Source organism: Chenopodium quinoa, unplaced genomic scaffold (assembly GCF_001683475.1).
Source record: "Chenopodium quinoa cultivar QQ74 unplaced genomic scaffold, ASM168347v1, whole genome shotgun sequence".
NCBI lineage: Eukaryota > Viridiplantae > Streptophyta > Magnoliopsida > Caryophyllales > Amaranthaceae > Chenopodium > Chenopodium quinoa.
Window position 1 is genome coordinate 7,178,375 of NW_018743850.1, and position 21,621 is coordinate 7,199,995.

The 21,621-nt window shown below is 33.3% G+C and overlaps 1 pseudogene; it reads right to left on the reverse strand.

Annotated features, from left to right (window-relative positions):
• Nucleotides 1-1,954: 1,954 nt before the first annotated feature.
• On the reverse strand, nt 1,955-14,132 carry LOC110685731 (annotated as a pseudogene).
• Between the last annotated feature and the right edge of the window lie 7,489 nt (nt 14,133-21,621).

Consider the following 21,621-nt stretch of genomic DNA (forward strand, 5'->3'; position numbering starts at 1 on the left):
CACCATATGCAACAAAATCTTCATACAAACATGGCTTCTCCTCTCAATGACAACAATAGCCACCAAATCAAGGCAACATGTACAGCAATCCCGGTCACTCGTATCGTGTCCATTGGTAATTCAAAAGACGACTCAGACTCACTACTCATCAAACTCAAACTCAAAGTCAATTTCAAGCCATTAAATAACATTGACGGAAGAGTGTCATCACACATATCCATCAACAACAAATACCGCGACAAGAGCTTACATCAGACGATGGTAGCCCTAGTTCCCGCTCATGGGCTCGTGTATCGAATATGGTTTCCAATATCTCACCATCCATCCACTTCCCGTTGCGTGGGTGGACCACACACGTCGTACCACTCAAACAACACCTGTAAGTCTTGAGAGGCAGGAACAATTGGTAGAGCATATTCTGCAGGCAGCACGATCAATGGCGCATGATGGGACAACGGTGATGGAGGTCAAGCAGCAGCCATATAGCAGGCAGCACCGCGAGTTGCATCTACGCATAAATGAGACTCCTCAAGATTCTGGAATTAAAAAGGTATAATGCACAAAATACTAACAAGGAGAGAACTGATAAATAACAATTAGGGTAAAATCAACGGTGCTTCAGAATAAAAGAAGTTTAGAGTGCATATTAATCTCAATTATTATTGTTGAGTGGAGACAATGTGCAGTTGATTGTTTGATTAATTAGGTAATCTTCTTTAATTATTCAGCAGATTAATTTTTATTTTGCCTTTTAAATATAAATGAAAATTAAGATATTACATTAATACGTAGTGTTTTTTCATATTTGTCGTTTTTTCAAGGACTTTTTTTTCCCCTTAAAATTCAATTCCTAAATTGCAAAGGATAACTTAACAAATTATGGTAGAATTTTTGTCCTAAACAAGTTCAGATACGGTGTATATATAGCTGATGTTGCAACCCTTGCAAGTATTAGAAAGTCATGGTCAACAGCAACTATGGTCAACGATAGTCAACATAATTTTTGTCTAAACAAATCTTAATTTGGTCAGGTTTAGTAAGATATTGTGAGATAATCTAGAAAAGTTGTTAATGTATAGAACTAGTTCCTTAACTAAGTGCTCTTGATGTACTGTATATATTGGCAGAAGAATTATTTACTATTTTTTTTTTTAAAGGTGAAGAAAACATAGCCTTAGTTGTTAGATTAATTAGTTAATCTTTTGTAATTCAAATTTTTATTTTTTTTAAAAAGAGTTTTTTTTTATCTCCTAAATTGCAGAGAATAATTTTGAAAAAGAAAAAAAAAATTATTGTAAATTTTATGTCAACACTTACAAAAAAAAAAAAAAAAAAATCTTGGTCAACATAAAAAAAGATCATGGTCAACATAAAAAATTTCATGGCCAGCATTAATCATGGTTAACGTTAATCGCGGGAAAAGCTGATGAATCATGGTTAACGTTAATCATAGGAAAAGCTCATGTAGAAAGACCTGACTATTTTCTAACAAATACATGATCATTGACTAAGCAAATCTTAAGCAAATATGGTCAAGTTAAGCCTAATTCTGTTGCAGATTTAAAAGGAAGATGACAAACTGAAGATCTTTGCCCTCCTTCCTTCGACAAATACAAGTGTAGTTTATCGACCTTCTTAGCACTTGTATGTAAAAATTATTCATCGAACATACTACACATGTAGCAATTTTCGCTCTTGTGCGTGACACACTGCTTAATTTTTATAGTTTATCAGACTCATAATCATCGGTTAAGGCATCCATTACAATGAAAGCTACCCTCAATCCCTCAAAGAGCAATTCAAAAAGTAGTGCATATAATTTGTTTAAAGCGTAATACAAGTATTTAATAACAGACATAAAGTATAGCCCGTATTTTCACTGACCTTAAATTAAACTTTGTTGATTAAATAAATTTTTTACTTATTTTAATAAAATTATGAGAATAACCAAGTGTTTTCCCTATATGCAATGACAAGGTTTAACTAATAAAAGATTGAGCTTGATAGTTATAGTCTTAGAATGGAAGATATATAGTTACACAGGAAAAATTGCTAGGAGCCAATAATTACAAAAAAAAATACACAAAATCAAAGAAAATGATGTCACAAAGTAAAATCTAGCTTGTTAGAAATTCAACTAAAACAATCAAATGTATTCACAATTTGCATTTGGGGTCAAATCAAAGCCTATTCAAGCCCAATTCTGCAAATGGGATTCTTCTTCATCAATCCCAAATCAACCTAACAACCAAGAAAACGTCCAAGTGTTGTAACAGAATGCCAATAAAGAATTCTAATATACTAAAGTTATAAATATTCATAAGAAGTACCTTGTGCCCGAATAGATCCCTTATGTTATCGATTCCATACAGGATCATTGTAGGCCTGCAAAAACAAAAATGCTAAATAACTAAACAGTCCCTCTTTTCTTTCGTGTTGTTTATAGTCATTTCTATGCAAAGTAACAAACCAACTCAAATGTACTACTAGTAGCAAAGTTTGATTGAAGTATCTTCAAAATTCTATCAACTAAAATTACCACAATATAAGGAAATCAATACTGTATATTCTTGTAAAATAGAAAACATAGTTGAGTCTGCTTGAAATTGCTCTAACAAAATTGTGGCTAACCATATTTTAAGCTCACCTCTCAAGGGATAACCCCCATGCAACAACACAAACATCATCTGGAAGCCCCATAGGAAGCAACATCTCAGATCTGAACATGCCAGAATTTCCAATCTCCACCCACTTTCCAAAGCCTTCATGATAACTGGCAAATCAAAGATCGGAGGTTTTAATACAAGTGACAATTTGGCAATTTTGCAAAGTAAATAAAACAGATCCCAGCTGGATGAGACCATTTTCCAGTCCAAACCGGATTATGCATACCCACAAATTCGATCATGGACACAGCAGTGAATGCTGTGCTTTAAAAGAAATAAAAAAAAAGATGAGATGTTCTTTTAATCACAGTGACATGTACATATACTAAAGTGTTCTTTGAAGATCTTTCTTACCTGAAAATTTCCATACTAGGTTCAGTGTAAGGGTTGTACGCAGGCTTGAAACGAAGTTTTGTCATCCCTGCACAAATCATGAAACACTTATTTACATCACCAGGAGTCATCCAAGTTTAAATCAAAGTATCGCTTTAAGGCTATATTCCAGATTCAGAAATACAAATCATACAGTAGTTATATAAAAAAAAGTTTCAAGGAAGTATATGCTGAGTAGCATCCTGCACAAGATTAATTTACCTTTTCTAGTCATCAAAAGAGTTTCAAGAAATATGCTGAGTAGCATCAAGAAATATGTTGGTTTTCTATTCTCACTTTGGACAGATATTCAAATTCTCTCAGTCAAATAGACCATAGAATAATTTTGTAACATGACACTTACATAAACTAGACAATAACTTGAAAAAACAAAGATAAATCTTACCTAGACGTGAAAAAAAGTCATGCAGTACGCCAATAAGATCCCCTAGGGTGAGGCCTCGATCACATATAAGGCCTGAAATGAGAAAATACATAATTAGGTGAGTAACACACAACAAATTCTCATTATTTTATCAGAGGAAATTTGATGTGCTGCTAACTCAAAGGTACCTTTACAAAATTACAGACTTATGAGCAATAAATGTTAAACAGACTAGCCCAAGTACAATTATTTTATTTATTTTAAAACAATTGGCCGTGCAATAAGAAATTGGCCCTGTAGACCTTAAAGGGTACACCGTCATGAGAATTAAAATTTGCAGCCAACCTTTGCCAAACATATACCCAATATTTAGAAATAGGACTAAAGCCCAACTAAGAATCAAAAAAAATGTTCACCTTCTATCTGATGGAATTCTGCCAAGTGCGTCCTGTCAACGGCTTCATTCTGAACACACGATCTATTGAAAAGTATTTTTGAGGAGCAAATGGTTTCTAGAAACATAAGAAATGACGTGATCAGAAAAAAGGTACATCAATCCGGAACACTATAATTTGGCAAAGTCATTAAGCATAAGATACAGATCAAATAAAAGCATAAAGGAGTATTAAAGCAAAAGACCTCTCCATATCCAATGTAGAACTTAATATGGTTTCATGTCTTCACCACTTACTAAACATTTTGCAAAGTATTTGTAATGATTGTTACAAATTACAGTTAATTTATTATATTTTCATTTAATAAAGTGTTATTTGTGGGCTTCCAAGTTGTTAGCTTGAATCTTGGATTAAATATGGTTAGAATTGTTTTTCTGATAGACTGATTTGCATCATTAGCCATACAATAGGTGTGTCTTTGGCTCCTTGGCTTTTCTTGCCAATTTGCCATGTTAACTAGATTAGGATTCTAAAATACATTAGGGTTTCTTAGGTTGGTTTGTAGTGTATATAAACAACCGACACAACAAAACATTTTTTATCCATCCATTGATTTCCTTTTTGGTCTACTCAAATCCATATCAACGATAGAGGACCAAAAGGGCCTACCAAGGACTAGGGTTGATTTTTTATATGTTACACGAACATGTAAACATCTATCCATTTAACTATCCATAAATACACATGAAAACAGAAACAAAAAGGCATGGTATTCACATCTCTTCTGAAGTAAATGATACTGCCTCCATACACTATTCAGCTGACTATCCATCTATCTATCCGTGAATACACATGAAAACAAAACAAAAAACCATGGCATTCTCTTCTCTTTTGAAGTAAATGTTATACTGCCTCAATTACCCTCTAGCTGGTAGGCCAAATTTGATAAATAGGGGCTATAGGGCCAAGAGCCAAACTAGAATCGCATAACAGGTCTCATCTATGTCCTTTTAGTTGATTAAGGATAATGAGAGTTCAAAAGTGCAACTTACTAAATCTAGAATTATTTTTATATGAGAGAGCATAAAATTAGTAAAAGTAATTATAAATTACTGTATAAAAAATAAAAGTTTATATTTCTTTTGTGCATATGTAAAAAAACATCTATCTAGCACCCAACCATCAAATATGAAGACATTCAATTTAGAATGGAAAGATAACAATTAAGGCAATGGCAAAATGGCATTAATTATTCTATAGAAATATGACAACTCTAAAGAGACAGAGAGGGCCCTGAGGAGTTCAACTACCACAAAAAACTTACAGCAATTAAATCATTACCGTCATAAAATACCTGTGCAAGTTTATATAGCATTCTTGAAGAAACAGCAGTTGTATGTGTTCGCAAAAGATTTTTGTTCGCCTCCTCTCTTTTCCAGTCATATCCATACCTACATTAAACATAATTCTGAATAATCAAGGGACAATTTTAGAACAAAATATTTAAAAATACTTAACAGTTTGTTGAACTTTAGGGGTGACTACGCGTATTTTAAGTGGCTAACTCCATGTTTCATATTTAAACACATAGAAAAACAGAAGGAATGACAAAACAGCACCCCAGGCCTGACACTAGCTTGGTTTCATATTAGCAGACACATTTTTAGGCATGTTTGCCAATGAATGATTTTAAACATAAATATCTTTAATTATCACTGAGCAAAAGTTATGAAAATTTGATATTTGGAAACGTGTCAACTAAAAAGAAACGGAGGAAGTAAAATTTTAGTAGATAGAAGAATGAAATTGAACAAATAAAGAAAGAAGAATGTATACCCTCTGGAACCATAACCACCTGATTCGTGAACACACTTTACCTTCTCAACATAATCTTCAGGCAGCCATTGTGTAATGGACGGTTCTGGAGAGTAGCAATTACTCAATAAACACGAAAACCAATGTTCCAAAGGTGCAAATTGGGTTGGCACAACCTCGTAAAAGTAACCATCATAGCTAGGTCAATGTAGAAAAACTATAAACCCTAGATTTGTGCAAGGACATTTAACAAAATGAAGATCCTTCAAATTATCTATTATCATAAGGCAAAAAAGCAATTGCGGTATATTATTAATATATTCGGACATCAGTATAAATTAAGAAACCTTCCGCAATCTCTTAAATGAGCATCATGTAAATAACATCAGTTGACAGCACAATTAAAGTGGTATAATGGTAATACAGCAATAGCAACAATAACAATCATTCCCAACAAAGCAACAAATCAGGGCTAGGATAGGTAAGACGTACTCAGCCTTTCAGGAACTTTTCTAAAAATCCCAAAAAATTATATAGTAATATTACAGAGAAATTGCAGATAAAGTGAAGGTTTACCTAGGGTTGGAGAATAATTTTCAAAAGAAATTAATACAAAAGATGGAACAATAGATGTCTAAAAGATGCTATAAACATAATGAATTACAACAAACCTTTCAGAAAAAAAGTGTCATGTGAATCACGAGCTGGGTGTTATTGTGGCTGGAACAACGCATCAAAATTCCAAAAGCTAAAAGAAAAACATTATATTCATCAAAAATAAATATATAAACAAATCCAAGCAAAATATGAAGATGCGAATTAGCAAGTCCAAACTAAAAATATCCCTGTATTGGGTAGCGCAATTATATTGTCAGCTATACATTAGTTTGATTTTTTTTTTTATCAGCTCACATAAAAAAATTAAGTCATGAACCTTGAGACATTGTTATGTAACATTGTTATGAAAATTATAACATTTTGATATGCAACTTGGGATCCACCCACATAACAGCCTTGATAATCACAAATGGGGGTACCTCTATGTTACATGGACTCAGAAAGGAGGATCCGATACTGGTACGGATCTGACAGTCTCGGATTCATCAATCCCTAAATTACAGGACATGGTACTTGTTCGAGTTTTGGAGACGGGTATGAGGACATGGCGAAAATCTATATTTTTAAGAATTTTTTCCAAAGAAAAATTACAATCAAATATGCAGTCTTTAGTTTCCAAAGGAAAACCCATATCAACTAATAAAATAAAAAGGCACATCAAAAGTGGCCACGTATTTATTTTTTAATATAAGAAATAGTAAAGCCTACCCCAGTCCCACGCATATTGCAATATAGTAGCACGTGAATGTTTACAACTTCATATCACCTCTCTCGCCTATATCCACTTATTTTCAAACGCTATGAAGAATTTCCTCTCTCTCTCTCTCTCTCTCTCTCTCTCTCTCTCTCTCTCTCTCTCTCTCTCTAAACCCCTTGTCAAATTCCAGTAAAGAGAATTGACTTCTAACCATAGAAACCATGGCCTTAAACATATCCATTTCAGGAATGCCAAATTCATAGTATGGATTTCAATCATTTCATACTCCTAACAACCACTGGAATCAGTTGACATCCATCATTATGTCCCAAGTCTCCCAGCAATCAACCACAAGAAAACAGAATACAGCTACTAATGTAAAAATCTCCTTTAACTGCAGCAAAGGGAATCCCTCCAATAATTATCCTCCTCCCAGTCTTTTTATTAACGAGACCAAGTACAAATAGTGAAATAGGACATGTTCCAAACAAATTAGTGTCCAATCAAATAAAAATACATTTGTTGCCAGACCATGGGTTTACTGCTATTGTTTATCCAGTAAATAGAATATCCAACAGGCTGCTCCTTATTGAAACATCACTTAACATGTGTAGTGGGGAAAAAGAATCAAATAAAGCCGCAAAAACAATTAATTAACTGCTAGTCACCATTTGTGATCATTGGAAGTAAGTACTGTGCATAGAGTACTACTCTCTTAGCTTAGCCTCTAAAATGCAAAGAAATTCTGTAACTTGTAGCTTTCTGAGTGACAGGACACAGTGGTCATATGACACGAACCTTGCATTAGATATTAAAATAAATGGAAACAGAATATGAATCAGTTTTAGCTATCATTTTATATGACAACAGATTTGGCAGAATTTAAGACTTTCTTTGAATTCAGCAAATCATAAATTTTTACTTATTACACATAGCACACAATAGTACATACTTGCATGACAATTTTAAAATTAAAAAAGCACTAATAGGCTGATAGCACAGATTGGGAAGTTAAAGTATTAAACTAGTAGACCTCAGACAAGTATTGAATGAAAGAAATCTACCTGCTTTCGACACAATTGTTTGTTGGCATTTCCTCAAAGCTGCGCCCAGACCAAGACAAAATATTGGAGCCAATAAAATATCAACAGAGATCAGAGCAAATACTTTCATCAAAATAAATATATGAACAAGGAAATAGAACGCAATCAAAAAAGAAGAGAGACCAATGGAATCCTACCCCATCTGAAGAAATATGTCTTTCAATTGCTTACGGACCTGAAACGTTGAATGATGTCAGACATAACAAAAAATTTAAATACCAGTTAACAGATCAGGATGATGAGGATAACAATAGAAATTAAGAAAAGAAATCTGACAGGCAAGAGTTTAGACTTGAGCAAAGTAAGAAAAAACTGAGTGAAAACTAAGAATAAAATAATTTCCTTGTAGAAACTTACGGATTTAGCAAGTAAGCATTCTCCTTCACCTTAAAAAAACGCATCTACTACATTGAATGCCCTGCATTAATCCTATCTTCTAGCATCTTAAATTACTATCATATTGTTCAATTTGCAAAATATACATAATTTTTTAAAAGTTCTTAAGAATCTCAGCACTTTACACTTTCACGCTCGCCAATGTAAAACTATGACCATTAATATTTGTAATTGTATACTTGTAAAATAAAAAATAAAAAAAATTGATAATCCGATAATAAAAACTGAGACGAATCTAATGAGATACACTTGAATATGTTATTCTTTATGTATCAATATTGTACATTGCTTGCAGATCTTTTTTCCAATTCTATAACAGTTGCGACATCTAGTGATCTCACACAATATCCCCCATTGTAAGTTGATAAACAAACCCAAACTGCAATCGGCATAACCAGATTGACGACAGAAATATCAAATTTCAAGCAGACTGGTTAAGCATGTGCTCATTCCAATATCATTGCCCGGTTGGAACTTGTAAGAAAAAATTGGCTTCTGAGAGTTCTAACCACACAATCAGCAATTATTTATAACAATAGTACAAACATCAATAACATGCAGATATGCAATTCAAAATTTCAAATTAGCCAATAAGTTGCATTTCAACTAAATAACAAATTGCTGCAACCAAATGGAAATGCTTTAAAAACTACCCCTGCAAAAGAGAATTTAAGCAAATAGAACCAGCAGCCTAACCTTGAGTAAGGGATGCAAATGACCACCTTCAGGTGGAAGACCTTTAGCATTAAAGTTGTATTCTTTGAGTTCCAAATCCTTCCAGGCACCACTTGAGATAACATGCCAGCATTAGAAAGTCAAACAGCAGGAAAAAAAAAAAACTAAAACCAAGCTCCCGCCACAATGTCAACAAGTCATAAAAAGTTTGCTCATAGCAACACAAGAACAGATTACACTCATTACAGAGCACCAAGGCACAAAAGGCTAATTGGCGAGAGGGTATGCCACAGTGTAAACTGTGCAAAGGGATCACATGATACAACAACTTCACAAATGGAACAAGGCCTGAAGCCAACAGATTTTCAAACCAATTCATCACTGAAGCTTAAAGATCACCATCAATTTATCAGAGCAATACCAGGCTTACGCAATAAATGCCAACATGTGTGTGTGTGTGTGTGTGTTTGTTTATATTGCATGTCAGCTAGGTGAGCTAACCATATCCAAAATGTATGATCTGATCAATTTCTACCTAAGTATTTAACCTTACCTTGTTCACTTAAAGGTCAAGCAAGCCATAGAAATTTATTTCCCCATTAAATGGTCTAAAAAAATAAAAATAATTGCAAGCTATTGCTGTCCTTGAATAGTTAAATGGCTTCAGAATATGTCCACTGATCACTCTCTTGTATTGGGCCTACCTCACTTATTAGTACAAAAGGAAGAAATTAGGTTTATGATTATATATCTAATTTCACAAAATAATTAATGTTCCCCTTCTTCTTAGTTGACATATATTTAGACCAGGAAAAGCACAGCAGCATTGAAATTGCTCTTTACATTATAAAATGGGAGTAATGCACCACGAATAGAGAACATCCGTAGCAGCAGGCTGAACATTGCACTGATGCAAAAAAATACCCTTTCCCAATCAGATGCATGAGTGAAATACCTTTGCAAATGCTCTCGAGTCAGATCAGTTGCTGCTTTTTTCCTTTTTGGGGCATAATTTGGACCCTTTCGAATTGAATATCCCTTCCATGTCCTAGCAAATACAAAAGATGAGTTAGCAGTGTAACAGCTCGCAATTTGCATGCAGGAGACATAAGCATAAGCCATAAGAACAGCACATGATAAGAAACTAGCATAGAGTCATTATCCAATATGTCAGCTGAAAACAGATAAAGTATAATACGAGAGCACAAGAAATCCCTACTGCAAGGTAATCAGTTTTCTCCGTTTGAGAACATCGATATCCTCTTGCTTAACCACCTGCAGACAACAAATTTGCCAATTAAAGCTAAACAAAGAGACTGTAGAAAAATTCCCTTAATATATGGGCAAGGCAGACAAATTATCAAAGGCAAACCCAAACAAAGTAGCAAATTAAGAAGCATACCTACAAATTTAAAATTATTTAATTTTAAATAACTACAGTTTTCATCGCAATAACCTATTATGAAAGCACCAAGAAGTCTGGAACTCTAGATGAATCAATAATATGAATTCTAACCCCCAACTAGCCAAGCCTTGTAAAGAGGTTACTACCAAAAGTCCCGCAAAGAAAATATTTATCAAAGAAGAACAACATAACTAGTAGAGCACTTACTGCCCTGGCCAAAGAATATCTAAAGGCAGAACCAAAGGATCCACTCTTACTCATAGAATCATAGGGCTATTGCCCAGATTCGATGTAATTTAGTTAAGTATAACTACAGCAAAATTACAATACTCAAATACTCTAACAACAAACTGATCAGAGAACATCGTTTAATGTTCAAATAACTACATTGGAAGATGCTAATAGTTCCTAAGCCTGAGAAGTGAGACCTCATCACATAAACAATGTCAGCATTTAAAATACTAAACGAGTAATGACACCGTCTCACCTCCTCAGCTTGTATCTGTGTAAGCAAGTCCTTGACCTTATCGTCAACATGTTGAACCTGCAACAAAAAACTAAATTAATATTCATAAAATCAAGCTGCATAAACACAAATATATAAATATATAGATAAGCTTACATTTGTACTTCACTACACCAAATCAACCACCACCGCTGTCTATTTACAATGTATTTGATAGAAAGGTTGAATATCATAACCCTAAAACCCTTTTTTTCTTATACAATTTCACCCCAATTATTGAGCATCAAGGCACTAAACAAGGCTTGGCTCACGCTCACTTGATAAGGTTCTTACCTTAGGGGTTCGAATTTTGCAAGTGAGAGGGTGGGGTTCTCCTTACCTTTCCCCCTACTCACAAATACTAGCCCAAGAAACTATGAAGATTGAGGTATGGTATCTCCTTACCAGTTTAAAATTAAATTATTTTAGAAAAAAATAAAAAGAAAAAAAGTGAATACTAAGGCACTGTGCTGAGTTATGTCTTCGAAAAATAGAGACCAAATGCTACGACTGATATACAGTTTCCATGCCCTTAGTACACCTTGTGTGGTCATTCTTAGTCAATTTCAATTCACTTCATAGCGGATTGCAAATCAGATTTCAAAATATGAAGGAATTGATAGTCGTAATGTATGTAAATACAAGCCCGAAACACACAAATGTAATTTTTTTGGCCTTCTGACAACACTTACGAGGTGTTTGCTACACAAAACTAAGGTATAAGGTATGGATATGAAGTTGCTAAAAGCCTAAAACCCATTCATAGGGTTTGTTTAGGAAGATTTCAGTTTCTACACCTAAACCTCAAGCTCACAAGGTAATGGGTTCAAAAACCCAAGGAGGGAGACAGGTATGTATCATACTGCAAGAGATCGTCCTAGGCCTGCAGTGTACATCACTTATGCACGAAAGAGGCCCAATCCAGCAGCAAGGAAGTCCAATCCAGTAGCACCTGATGGCTGAGTTGTAATTCTGAGTTGGGAAATCTGTTACAAGAGTTTGTTAGGGGAAGGGCAATTAAGTAATCTGATTGAGAGTTTGTTATTTTTGTAGCTGAGCTGGAGTTTGTTTTGTGAGGGAATCTTGTAATAAATTGAGTAAGAAGTTGGGAAGGGAGTTCATTCAGAAAAGTTGTTAGCAGAAACTTGGGAGAGAGTTCCTTCCTCTCGAAAGAAGGAAGTTGTATTGGGAATACTCTGTTTTCAATACAATCTATCTCGGGGCTAATTTCTTCTGTGTTAACTTGATTTTCTCTGTTTTCTGATCCTAATTCCTAGCACATACCAAACCCATATACCTGAACAAAACCTAACACTTGGAATAAAGAATCAAGTTCAAGATCCATGACTCAAACTCATACCAACTTGTGAACCAAACACCCATTTAGCATGTTTCAAGAGCCTAAGATAATTCAATCTTGTCCATTTTAAATATTTTAATCGAGACTTCTCACTAACTGTAACAGATGATAGTAACGGGTGGGAACAATTTAACGGCTTCATATGGACGTTCATGTTTGGCAATGCTATTTTATCGAAACTTAGATATTATTGTTATTATAAAAAATAAATTAAAAAAAAAAAGCTGATTTATCGAAACTTAGATATTATTGTTATTATAAAAAATAAATTAAAAAAAAGCTGATATTTAAAATGTAATAAAAAGAAACAGAGAAGTTGAAAGAATAAGGAACAAGCAAAATATTGAAAACAAAAAAAACAATAAAGTTTGACATTTCAGGAGTACTACACAAGTATAGACAAAATGTAGCATAGTTTAGAAAGTAATAATTAATAATCTTTCCAGTAATGGAACTTCAAGAAAATTTACCTTTCTGGATACTGATTGCTTTCCTCTCTCCACCCACTTATTCTTCATAGCCTGAGAAAATTCAATCTTAAAAACAGAAGGATCCACCTTTTTCTGCATCCAACATGAAACATATTAAGATCCTTCACTTTATCAAGCAGATTAAATCAAATATACAGCAAGCAAAAACTGCCAACCTGAAGTTCATCAGGCGAAATACCCTCGGGTGGTATAGCTGAGAATACTTGCATTTCAGGAGAGCCTGCAGCAGCATAAAGTTTTCTTTCTTCTGTGAGAACCCCATTTTCCTTCTTAATATCCTACAATGGCAAACACACAAATTCACTATAATAAATGCAATATATGCCTATTTCTAAGAAAAAAAAATTGGCCTAAAATCCTGTAATTTCAAAAACACATATTAGCGATAAATAATCCAGTTTAATTCAAGAAAATACCTCCCCAAAAGCCTTAATCCATAGGCAAAGGCGCAAACAATTTTAACTTTTACATTTTCATCAAGTTAAACAAACTAAACTAAATTCGCAAATAGGCACTCAAGTCCCACCCTCCATTTGCATTATTAATAAATAAAATGGCTACTAGAAACGAAAACAGTAGTTGCTAAACCTCACTGTCAATAATTTCCCATCCAACCAAAATGCACAAAAATACCATTTCTTTTTCTTTTTCTTTTTCTTTTTTTTTTTTTTTTTTTTTTTTTTGTAAAATTTGGAAATTAAAAAACCATAACACATTCTTCACCTCTAATTAAGCAAAAAGATCTATGAGTACTAAGCTGATTTACACCTTCTAACATAGCATACACTTTTTAATTTTCTAAACCTCAAATAAAAAAAGAGGATTTTTAATAAAATAAATTCTAGTAAATACAACCAAATCAAAATAAACTGCATAACTCAGCTTCAAGAAAATAGACAAATCCCCAATATGTAATTTACTAAGCCATCATTCAGTTCCATAGTACAATGAGCAATAAAACATGAAAGAGAGAAGAAAAACCTGAGCAAGAACAAGCCCATAGCCATTAAGGCTCTTGGTAACATTGATCACTTCATCATGATCAATCCCAAATTCACTGGCAAATTTTCCTGAATGTGGAATTTCTTCACTCTTTTATCTTTCGCTAATAATCCTACAATAGTTGATTGTTATTATTTGTCAATAATCATAGGTGGGTATGGAGGGGAGAACTACTTAACATATAAAGAGTTTTAGATTAACAACAACAAAAAGAGTGAAAATAAAAAAAATAATTACGCACTTGCATATTACACGCTTCTCCAAAAAAAAAAAAAGGGTCACATATCACCACTTACTTTTTGGTTGGGAGGAATTGGGAGGAAAATAAAAGAAAAGAAAGGAATAATATAGATTTCTATATTTGGTTTTAAAAATTAAATGGGATTTGATAGGAAGATGAAGGAAAATGGAAGGAAAGCCCCCTTCACAAAATTTTCGCTTTCCTTTTTCTTCTAAAATTGGAGGAATTTGGAAGGAAAGAAAGAAATTAAATCTATTAAACTTAAAATTAGTTTTTCCTTCCCTTTCTTTCCTTTACTAATGTCATACCAAACAATAAATTCCTCTAAATTCCCTTCTTTTACTAATATCAAACCAAACATTGAATGATATAGTTTCTTTTCTTTCCTTTCTCTTCCTTTCTTTTCCCTTCCCTTTCTTTCCTTTTCTTTCCTTAACTAATATTGAACCAAACAAAGCCTTACTAACTTTTATATTAATGTGTCACCTACGCATTAACTTTTATACCAATTTGTCATTGATGTTAACTTTTATACCAATGTGTCACAAATGGGCTAATTTTTATAATTGGCCTTGCTAATCATTAGGGGTGCTCGGCTCGAGTTAAATAGATTTCAGGGGTGCTCAGCTTGAGCTCAATAGGATTTAGGCAAGCTTGAATTATGCAACACATTATCAACCAAATTTGATTCAATTATCACATAAATAATTTTAGTAAGGAAAGGCATATTTGATTCAATCATCAAATTTCTAGCAACATAATCGCTGGTTATGATCTTTGATATAATCTTAGTAATTAGAACCAATAGTTCAAATTTTCGAACCCTAAACTTACTACACTTGATTGACAATCAAATTAAATGAAATGAAATAAAACCCTAGATTGTGAAATTGACATGATGATTACAAATAGAAACAACAAATTACCTCAGAAGGCAATTCAATGGGGGATACAAGTATCAGAAGACGCTTCAATGGAGGAGTACTTGAGTGTGCTTCAATGGAGAACTGATAGAGAGACGTTGAATGGGATGAGGAGTTTTTTTTCCTTGTATTCGCAAATAGTAAAGGTGGGCAACGTGCCTTGTCGGGCCCAGCGGGCTGTGTCGTGCCGTGCCACTGTACCTTACCGGGCCGCAGCGGGCCGTGTCGTGCCGTGTCGTGCCACCCATAATCGCAGGCCAGCCCACGGCACGGCCCACGTGCCGGGCTAGCCTGCATGCTAGCCTGCCGTGGGCCTGCGTGCCGCCACCGTGTTGCTGCCTTGCTTTGCTTCTTTGTTTTTTTTTAAAAAAAATGTTTATACTGTTAATTTTCTAAAATAAATTAAGTTTAATATTTATGTTTTATTATTTATTATATTTAATATTTATATTTATATTTAGTTTATACTACTACTTTATAGTTTAATGTTTATAATTTATTATATTTATTTTTGTATTATTAATTATTAATTATTAATTATTATAATTTTTTTTTGTTATATTAATTAACAAATTATAGCTTAACGGGAAAAAAAGGCAAATAGGACTTTGGATGTGAATAATGCATACTTCATATTATTATTACTTGAAAAAATTGTACAATGATAATAATAATGATAAAAATCGTACAAGGATATTAAACAAAAATTGGATAATGACAAAAATCGTACAATGATAATATTGATAATGATCAAAATCGTACAATATACAAAAATTGTCTATTCTTCTTCTTCTTCTTCTTCTTCTTCTTCTTCTTCTTCTTCTTCTTCGTCTTTGCCTTCAAGGTCGTCGACTAGTTGAATAGATTGGGAACTAGCCGAACCCGAACGGTCGGAAGCAGAGGTTCCTTATCGTTGTTGTTGTCGTCGTAAGTACGGTCTTGTGAGCGATTTTCAGCATCCAACCAATCTTTGAAACACACGCACATTTCAAGTGTTTCGGATTTTAGACTTGTTCTTCTATCGTCTAAAACCCTCCCGATGCGCTGAAAGCACGTTCGGAGGCAACGGAGGAGCTGAGACTTGGATACCGAGAATGTCTCGTGCCATTGCCGCCAAAGTTGGATGCTTCGAGCTTTGTTGTTTCCATCATGCAAGGAGGTCGAGGCTGTTTATCTCATCGTCGTCCATGTCCTTGGTGAAGTCGTAACTCAAGTACATTTGCAACTCCGAGACATCGCAAAGCGTTCTCCTTATTGACGAATCACCTGAAAACCTTAAAATCAAGTTAGTAGCTTGTGAAAATAAATGTTTGGCCTTTTTACTTACGTTTTTGGATGGTTGGGAAGGGCCAGAGCGAGGAACGGTGCCATATTTGATTTCATTAACTCTATATAAAGCAAAAAATTGATCCTTCACATTACTCTTATAGGTTTCTACATTATCGTCAATAAGCATGCATTGAAAATAAATGTTAACTAACATAAATGTATTTTCATACTTTTGCCTAGGATCTAATATGGAAGCAAAAATATAAATTAAAGGAATTTCAGTATAATATTTGCGCCACTTTGTTTCCATTCCTGGAAGATATTGATCATAATCTCTTTGGTTGCGATTATCAGCGAAAAGCTGAGCGAGTAAACATGCATTTGAAAGAAAATTTTGAGCATAAGGATTATAAACAGAAGAAAAACAAAAGGTCATGTTATATAATAATTGTAAAAATTGCATATATCTTTCACATTTATCCCAATCATCCTCATATATAGCGTTGTTTGGAAATTTTCCGTTGTAAAAAATTGTTAAAGGATTCTTATATTCAATTGCCTTGGTTAACATGTCATAGGTGGAATTCCACCTAGTTGGACAATCAATTTTGATTTTTATTGCTCTTATCTTTTGTTGTCTTAGAAAACGTTTCCATTCTTGGTATCTCATGTTTGAGCTATTAATAGATATAATAGTTTCTCTAATGTTGTTATAGTATGGACCAATTGCTCTAATTCCATCTTGTACACATAAGTTAAGAACATGGCAAACACATCTAGTATGAAGTGCGTCTCCATCTAATATTACATCGGTTAATTTTGTTTCACATAATTAGCAGTATATGTCATTGAGGTTGCATTGTCAAATGTCATAGACATGATTTTTTCTCTAAGGTTGTATTCAGTTATAGCTTCCATTAAATGGTGAGCAATGTTAATACCGGTGTGGGGGTATTCTAGCATTTTGAAATGGATTATTCGTTTTGTAACAGCCATTGATCATCTACCCAATGGAAAGTCACACATAAATAGTGATATTTATAACCACTATCCCAAGAATCGGCAGTCAAAGACACTCTACAATTAAGTTTACTCAATTCGTCTTGTAACCGCATTTTGTACTCTAGGAAGTTTTTCATGGTGGCGGAACGAACGGTTTTCCTAGAGATTCTTTTATGTTAGGGTTGTAATGCTTTATTAATGTAAGTGTTAAATGGGTCACTTTCGGAGAAAAGAAAAGGTTTTTCGGCGTGTACTATCATTTTCCCTAGTTCATTTCTATACCTCTCATAGTTGTAGGTAAAGCCGTGTGGATGGAATTGGGAAATTTTTGGCTGGGTTGGATCACTAGTTGGTTGTGCACATGTTCTAAAGTGTCTACTTAAGTATCCTGTCCCGAACTTGGATTCTGCTGGGTATATTTTACCACATGTTTTACATTTTGCTCTTGTTTGGGCTTTATTTAGTACGTTACAAAATAATTCCATACATCACTTTTGCGGCTTTTGATATTTACCATGTCACTTTCGGTTAACCACTGCTCTTGTGTGTTTGGGAATTGGGTGTTTGTAGATTCGGGGGTTTGTTGGTTAGTAGTAGAACCGGAGGCATTTAGGGTATCTTATTCGCTACCTTGGCTAGTATAAAAATTTTGTGGGTCAAAGAAATTAGGTGGGAATTGACCGAATTGTGGAAATTGATTTTGTGGAAATCCGGGTATAATTCATATTATTCATGTGATAGGGTTGAAAACCGAAAGTACCATCGTGCCTAAATTGTTCAAAGCCTAGGGAGACGTTATCGGGTCATTGGTTGGAATGGACGGACTCGGAATTTGGGGGCTCATTGGATTAGGTGATTCCCTAGAATTATCACCACGGACAAATTGGGCTTTTCTAGAGGATGATTGGTTCATTTTTGGTGATGCCATAATTAACAAATTAACAATTTGAATAATAACTAATTAACAAAAATTATAATGAATAACAACAATTTTAACAATAATAATAATAATAATAATAATTAATAACAACAATTATAACAATTATAATAACAATAATTATAATTAATAAAAATAATTATAACAATAATAATAACAACAATAATAAATTAAAGATTAGTTTAGATCTTACAACCGTGCTTCAACGCTTTCCACTAATCACGATTACGAACTTTTAATTTTTTCAATATTAAAAGATAATAAATTAATAATTAGAGAATTTAAGATATTAAGAGAATTATTAGAGAATATAAGAGATTAAGAGAATTATTAGAGTATATAAGAGATTAAGAGAAGAGATTGTGAATTTGTGATTTGGAATGAAGAAGATGGAGCTATTTATAGAAATTTAGGGGAAGAAGAACGTTGGAAACAATGGAGGAAGAAGTCGTTGAGCAACGGTCGACTCCATTAGAGACGTTGTGCTTCAACGGTCATAAAGACAGCTGGCACGCGGACCAAACACGGGCTGGCATGCGGGCTTGATGGCGGGCTCGTGCCGTGCCGTGCTGGAAATCACCAACCTCTGAACGTGGCACAGCCCACGACCCGTCTTCCGACCACCGTGCCGTGCCCCACTGTCCTCCAGGTCCTGCCGCGCTGCCCGCGGGCTGCCCCGGCCGTGCACACCAGTATAATATGAACATTTGGTAAAAAAATCTGAACACTTTTTTAAAATGAACATTTTGTAAAAAAAATCTGAACATTTTTAGTCACAAAATTTGAACATGAACATCCAGTTTTATATGTTCATATTTTATAACGTAATGTTCAATTTATATGCAATAAATGTTCAGTTATATTACAAAACTATTGAATTATCTCGAGCCAATAAACTTCTTTCAAAAAATTGTTGTTCATTATAAAATAGTGTTATGTTCATATTTAAATTTCAATATTCATTTTCAAATAATAAATGTTCAAATTCGAGTAGTATCATATTCATATATATTACTGCTCATTATAAAATAGTGTAATGATTATATTTGAAAATTTCAATGTTTATTTTCAAAAATTATATGTTCAAATTCTAACAGTGTCATATTCATATTTTATATGTTCTTTTTCAGAAGTTATAGTTATAAACTTTATTTATATAATTGTTAACGAAAAATAGATTATATTAATTCATTATAAATTCTTTTATGTTCATTATATAATGTACTAAATGTTCATTTGAAATATACTAATATTCATTTTATTTATTAAATCCCAATTAAGGTTCATAATTCCTTAACCCAAATTAATTAATGTTCATATATCGATCTAACTCAAATGTTCATAAAAAACATATACATGTTCAGATATCTAACATAATATGTTCATAATTACAAAACTTAAAAAGGTTTTTAAAATACATAAATCGAAAACAAAATAAATTTTCATATGCAAAAAATCAAATGTTCAGATATATATATAAATTTGCGACCCTAACCCGCCACAGCTTTAAATGGGTCAAGCGTCCAATAAATAAATGGGACGAGTCCAATACGGAGTAAGAAAAATATGTAGTAAACTGCTAGTTTTGATTTTTATCTTTGATGATACACTTCATTAAATTTTGATTACTAATATTACATCCAAACTTAATCCTAATTAACTACAGCTATCAGAGCATTAAGTAAACGTTAATAATATCATCAATATTGACTTAACATAACTTGACTAATAGTAAAGCAATTGTAGGGACAAGTGCTAAGGTTAAAAAAGGGCAAACAACCTGAAAAAGTAGGTTATGGGAGTGAGAAGTTACCCTCATCTCCCATTTCACCACACATTGTCTTTAAGACACTTGTTGTGAAATGAGAAGCCCTAGATTTTGATAATCAAAATTTAATGGAGTGTGTCAAAGATAAAAGACAAAATCAGAAGTGTATCAATTAGCAATTCCCTAAAAAAAAAAAAGGGTAATATTAAGTGTTAAACAACTCCATTGCATCCTTCAGTCAACATCAAATTCGACTCATTTTTTATTTTGATCTATTATATTGGGTGATTTCGAAATCAAGGTTTTTTGTTTTTTTTGGTAATCAAATATGCAAATTGACGACCCTTGTTTAAGGGTTTTGAGTCGTATATGATTCATCTCAAAATTCTTTATTTCTCTCCATGGTTGGCTATGACGAATGTAGGAAACTCAAAAGAGTCACATACCTGTTCATCTACCGAGGAGAGAGAAAAAATGGGTGTAATCTTATTGAATCTTTTATAACCTATACTTTAATCGAGTTAAAAATAAATAGACTTGGTTCATATTAATTTATTGTGCACCACTTATATTAGAGAGACTATGAACATTAATTAATAATAAGTCACTATGATGAAACAATAGGGGTGGGCAAAAAATCCGATCCAAACGATCTGTGATCCGGTTGATCCAATCCGAAAAGTTGGATATCCGCTCCAATTTTTTTAATTTCAGATATCAAAAACTTTTCGGATCACGAATTAAGAAAAATCGGATATTCGATCCGATCCGATTTTTTAATATAAAAAAATTAACTAATTTTGCAACAAAGTTCCACTTTTAATATTAGCTCTAAGTAAAATGTAATAATGTATTTGTAATCTTGGATTTTTAGTCAAGTGATTTTTTTTTTACAAGTATTTTTCCGTTGCCTTAATAATCAAGTGAACCTTATTGCATCATTGTGCTTGAATTTGTAGCGTTTATTTATTTTTTTTAAAAATTATTATGAAAGTTCATAAAATATAAGATTTTAAACAACTCAAATAGGGGCATTTTACCAAAAAAAAAAAAAAAAAATTCAATATTACTATACGGATCGGATATCCTGTGATCCGATCTGAAATCGGATATCCGATTTTTATCGGATCAGATACGACACGTAATTTTCTAGATCTAAAATTTTCGGATATTCGAAATGACCAGCCCTATGAAACAAAGGTTATTATGTCAAAATAAAAGTCAATGTGTTAATTTTTTTTAATGAAAGTTTTAACATACTGATCATTATGAATAATAATAAAGATCAATATGATCATAAGAGTTTTAATTTTTTTAATGCCGTAAGTCAAAACTTAAAACTTGTATAATAATTGTATCCCATCTCCCCGAAACATGATTCTCATGACAAAGTACATTTGTTAAGTTGGCGGCATGTTCCCAAAATGCAACCAAGAGGGGGTAGGAGATGCTGAAGAGGCACCCTTTCCCTTTTCCCCTACCCAAATTTATCATTGTTGTTACGCGTTAATCAATGCCTAGTAAAGATTCAGGAACTTGTATTTTAATGGCGATGCATTGAACTATTAGGAGTAGAGCATTCATAATAATTGTGCA